Source organism: Toxoplasma gondii, chromosome IX (genome assembly GCF_000006565.2).
Source record: "Toxoplasma gondii ME49 chromosome IX, whole genome shotgun sequence".
Classification (NCBI taxonomy): domain Eukaryota; phylum Apicomplexa; class Conoidasida; order Eucoccidiorida; family Sarcocystidae; genus Toxoplasma; species Toxoplasma gondii.
In genome coordinates, this window is record NC_031477.1 from 165,895 (window position 1) to 171,369 (window position 5,475).

The window sequence follows — 5,475 nt, forward strand, 5'->3', positions numbered from 1 at the left end:
CAACAAGCCCTCTCCCCTTCACAGTCGCTGCACCTAGCGGGTCACGCGAAGCGACCGTGAGCGCTGTGATCTCGCCTTTTTCTACTCCACCCTCACCCGGAAACTACAGTCGACACCGAAACCCAGCGGTAACGCCGACAGGGAGACGGGTCTCTGACGTCAACCGTGCAGACCGATACAGGAACAGGCATCGCGACAGCCAGCACACAGTGCGTGCGCTCCGCAGACGCAGTTCCGACGGCGCGCCCGCCGTAACACGCAACAGATCCCACGCATCCTTGCAGCACTCTGCCGTCATACACAGCGCTGGTGCGTCACTCGTGGAGGTTGTCTCAAACTTTGCAGGGCGGCGCATCTGGCCGGACTGGGTGGTCTCTTGCGACTGGCTCGACCTGGATTCAGGTCTTCCACAACAGTAATTTCCCCCCCGCTGCCCATACTGCCTCGAGCTGGAGCAGCATACCGCGACAGGCTACCGTCGGAACAGATGTTCTGCAGCAGAGATGCGAAGGAGTCCCCCCGTGTCCAGCTGTTTGTGTGGCGAGTGCCAGTGCAGCGACAGAAACATGAGACGCCCCATCAACGGGCCTGAGTGGCGTAGCCTGCCAGAGGCCGTTCCGAATAATCGCGTCCGCCGCCAGCCGCTGCAGTCATCAGCACATTGGACGGTGCATCTAGACTGGCGTCCCGCCAACGCGGCATTTAGGCAATGTTTCAAATGGCGTACCTGCCCAATCTGGCGAAAAGACAGTGGCGACAAGATGTGGGAGCAGGTAGCTCTGATGCTCCCAAGCCGAACAAAATAAACAGCAAATGGCATGATCCCAAGACCGCAACAAGACGTACCATCACCCGAATCCATGACGCAGCATCATTCCGTTCAGCACACGCGCTAAACACACGTGATTCATCTAGTCATATCGTCCACACACGACAACACCTGAGATCCTCCTCATGGTCCGCCTCCTCGTAGACTCTCACACCCTACAGAAGTAAACTTCGATTGGAATTGCCTCTGCAGTCCAGGTGCATATACTCCAAAACTACCTTTGCTAAGGTAGTTTGCGCCTCCCTCGCAAGAAACTCTAACGCGAAACACAAATCACACAGTCAATATTCGTTTGGAAAATACACCCACAACATGCATGTCCTCTCTTCCGGCAGTCTGTTAGCCCCAGCTATCGGCCAGGGCCATGCCTTCGTCCACGGCGATGTATTCTGTACTACAGTGGTAATCCCCTGTGCTGCTCTGCTCAGGTCACCTACACACTGGTTGTAGGAAAAAGCCTCCACAGTCTCAGCTACATGGCGAGGTCGCGACTTCAGCTCTCTTCGCTACTGGATTCTACTGAGCCAGATGGTGAATCGCCCTTCAATCGTTTCTACCGCACCGGCACAGACGTCCACGCACCAATGAAGACAATTTGCCCCTTCCGTCTTTTAGTGCCGAGATGATATTTTGTCCGGTCGATTACTACTCCACGCCGCCTGTCATGCAAGAAAGACCGCCGGAAAATCATAAGTCACGTAAGTACAGGTCTAGATCAAAGGAAACTGGGTCTTTAGACGAACAACAGAGTACACATAGAAGCCAGTAACTTTTCCCTACACAATTTCAGTCCTGATGTGCCGAATCCAGCATGCTCACTCAGACACGCCTGTTTGACCATGGACGTGGACTACTTTGTGGTTGTGCTGAGCACTTCCATACGAAACCATGCCTAAAGCTCACGCCCTCGACCTGCATGGGTACGCCAAACCGCAGTTAATAAAGATGCACAGCAGTTCGGCTGGAGTTCCCCTCAAGCTCGCACATATATCCGCACCAAGCGGCCCGTAAAACTTTTCCACCGTTATACGCTGCCACCGTCCTTCCTGCACATCCTGCTACGAAACCTACATTTCGTGTCCCGCAATTCGTCACACAGCTTGTACCCTGCTGGATGCTTTGTCATAGAGTTCGTCAACACTTTCAGGCCACGAACTCCTGCGCCTTCTTTAGCACCGAATTGCGAACAGCCTACTGCGTCGATCTGAAAATGCAAGGCAAAACATCGCAGGAGGACACATTCAGCAAACATATCCAGATGTTACTACAGCCGTGAACTGACACAGATATAATGGAATCCGGATGTCACCCTGTCCCTCTCTAAATACACGCTTCCCCAAACGCAACCCATCACAGTCGCTAAGCCCATATACCGATCCAAATACGCGGCCACCGATCTGAAATCAATCAAGTTCCACACGTCCTCCGCTCTCCACACGGCAACATCCCGTCACTCGCTGACCCCCTCAAGTGCACATGAGTAGCCCCAGAGCACCAGAAAGTAAAAGCCAGCCTTGTCCCACCTCTTGCTGCTGTAGTACTCACGCGCCCACCCCTCATCCGTAGAGTACTGCGGGGTCTGCTTCCTATCAAGCAAGGGAAAGAACCGCCTGCACCCTCCAACCCTCCACTTCCACACCGCATCACAACACGTGCCCCCCCCCCGCCACCCGCTCGGCAATCCTGAGTCACTCATTTCCTCCTCCGCAGCGTCTCCGCAGCCCCGGCACACACTGTCTACGATGCACCTACAGCCTGTGCAGGAAGACCACAATCCAGCAGACACTTCATGTAGACACAACTGCGACCGCCTGCCACACGTCCCCTCACTAAAATGATACTAATGAGAGGCGCCAGACGCCTCGTTCCTCTCTAGCCACGCCTCTCATGTCTGACATCAACACGCAGTGCACACGCACCGAGACAAAACACAATATCTGCACATCCGCGATACGCCTCTCAGACCGAGACCACCGCAAGGGCATATGTGCGTGTGCAGTCTCAGTGACCCACACAGCCACCATGTTCGTTTCTCAGTATTGCACTGTTCTCCTAGACACCTAGTGAATCAAGTCTTATATCCGATATGGAACCCACGTCGCCCCAACGTCACACGCTAACTGCAAGCCATGCGATATACTCACCCTACGCCGCCAGACAAACCCCAACAAGCCCTATCCCCTTCACAGTAGCTGCACGGAGCGGGTCACGCGAAGCGACCGTGAGCGCGTGATCTCGCCTTTTTCTACTCCACCCTCACCCGGAAACTACAGTCGACACCGAAACCCAGCGGTAACGCCGACAGGGAGACGGGTCTCTGACGTCAACCGTGCAGACCGATACAGGAACAGGCATGACGATCGCCGACACGCAGCGCCTTTGCGCAGCAGACGCAGTTTGGGCAACACCGTAAAACGCCCAAATGAGTTTCCGCATTCTTAGCATTCCGCAGTCATACACAGCGCAGGTGACAATCGTGACAGTCTCCTTTAGATTTCGCAGCGTGGCGCATCTGGCCGGATTAGGTGGTCTCTTGCGACGGGCGTGACCTGAGCTTAGGTCGCCTGCACCAGCAGCGTTATCGCCTCTGCTCACTTTCTCAGTCTGGGAAAATACGCTGCTCGGCGCATGCGTTCGCTGCATTCGATACGTGAGACAACGTTTACCGTCCTGTGGTGTTTGTGCAAGGTTTTTGCGTGATGCCGCAGCTAGAAGGCGCCACGCCAACGCCCGACATTGGCCAATTTCTGCGCCACTAGACAGATACTGGAAGTATGGCGCCCGCCGCCACCCGCTGTAGTCACCAGCATGCTGAACAGTACACCTAAGCTAGGCCCATCATACGACGGCTCTACAAAACGTCTCAAGCAACGTACCGCCTGACGCTGAGCAAGAACACAGGGATAATCACCTGCAGGATCATGTAGCTGTGATGCACCAAAGCCGAACAAAATACACAGCAAATGGCATGATCCCAAGACCGCAACAAGACGTACCATCACCCGAATCCATGACGCAGCATCATTCCGTTCAGCACACGCGCTAAACACACGTGATTCATCTAGTCATATCGTCCACACACGACAACACCTGAGATCCTCCTCATGGTCCGCCTCCTCGTAGACTCTCACACCCTACAGAAGTAAACTTCGATTGGAATTGCCTCTGCAGTCCAGGTGCATATACTCCAAAACTACCTTTGCTAAGGTAGTTTGCGCCTCCCTCGCAAGAAACTCTAACGCGAAACACAAATCACACAGTCAATATTCGTTTGGAAAATACACCCACAACATGCATGTCCTCTCTTCCGGCAGTCTGTTAGCCCCAGCTATCGGCCAGGGCCATGCCTTCGTCCACGGCGACGTATTCTGTACTACAGCGGTAATCCCCTTTGTCGACTCTGTGAAGAATGCTTACAGTCTGGTGGTGAGACCGAGACCCGATCCTCCGCATATTTGAGAAGACGTCACATCGTCGCCTCTCTGCACGCCTCTGCCTCCCACTGACCAGGACGGTAAAGCGGTCCTCAATCTCTTCCACCTCACCGGCACAGACGTCCACAAGCCGTCCCCCGTCTTCGACCACTGCCGGCAAACCGTGAGTCACTTGTGCACACATGTACAATGCTGGATCCAAACCAAGTGACATACCTATACGAGCAAGGGAGTGTTCATATAAACCCAGAGCCAAAACAGGGTGCGCCCTATCACAACGGAATCGGCCCATGTCCCATGGAGGCCCCCAAATCAAAAGCCTCCAACATCGTTCCCCGCATATGTGCAGCGCCCTCGCGCCGCGGATCCAGCACGCCCACTCAGACACACCTCTGACAACGCACATGGACGCAGCTCCCTTCCGGCTGTCCTTATTAGATCCATCTAGGAGCCCCTGGCATTGACATACGTCCTCAAGCTGCAGTGGTAAGCCAAGTAATAACAAACCAACACACACAGCAATCCAGATGGAAGTCTTCTGAGCACTCGCCGGCAGCGCCCAGCAGCCTCCCCCTGCAGCAGTCCAAACTCCATACGCGTTCACCGTCTAACTTCTACATCCCACTCCGTGGTGTAATCCTGATGACCCACAACGTATCCCACACATTTCACCCTACTCAGTTCCTCGTCATCGCGTTGGTAACACAACAGAGCAATGAGCTATGATGACTTCTTCCACAACTGAATTTGTCTTTCCTACACTCGCGGCCTGACGACAGACAATGTAGAGGTTGGAACCCGTTGCGAAAAGACACAGCTGTAACTACAGCCGAGGAAATCCAGTCGCGCCGCGGTGACATCGGAATCTCACCTCGTTCTTCTCTAGGCGCGTGCGTAAGACCAGCCAACGACCTACACGCACAGTCCGATGAACGCACGACCCTCCGCCTTCATATCTCCGCCGCTCTTCACACCGCAACATCCCGTCACTCGCTGACCCCCTCAAGTGCACGTGAGTAGCCCCAGAGCACCAGAAAGTAAAAGCCAGCCTTGTCCCACCTCTTGCTGCTGTAGTACTCACGCGCCCACCCCTCATCCGTAGAGTACTGCGGGGTCTGCTTCCTATCAAGCAAGGGAAAGAACCGCCTGCACCCTCCAACCCCTCACTTCCACACCGCATCACAACACGTGCCCCCCCCCCCCGCCACCCGC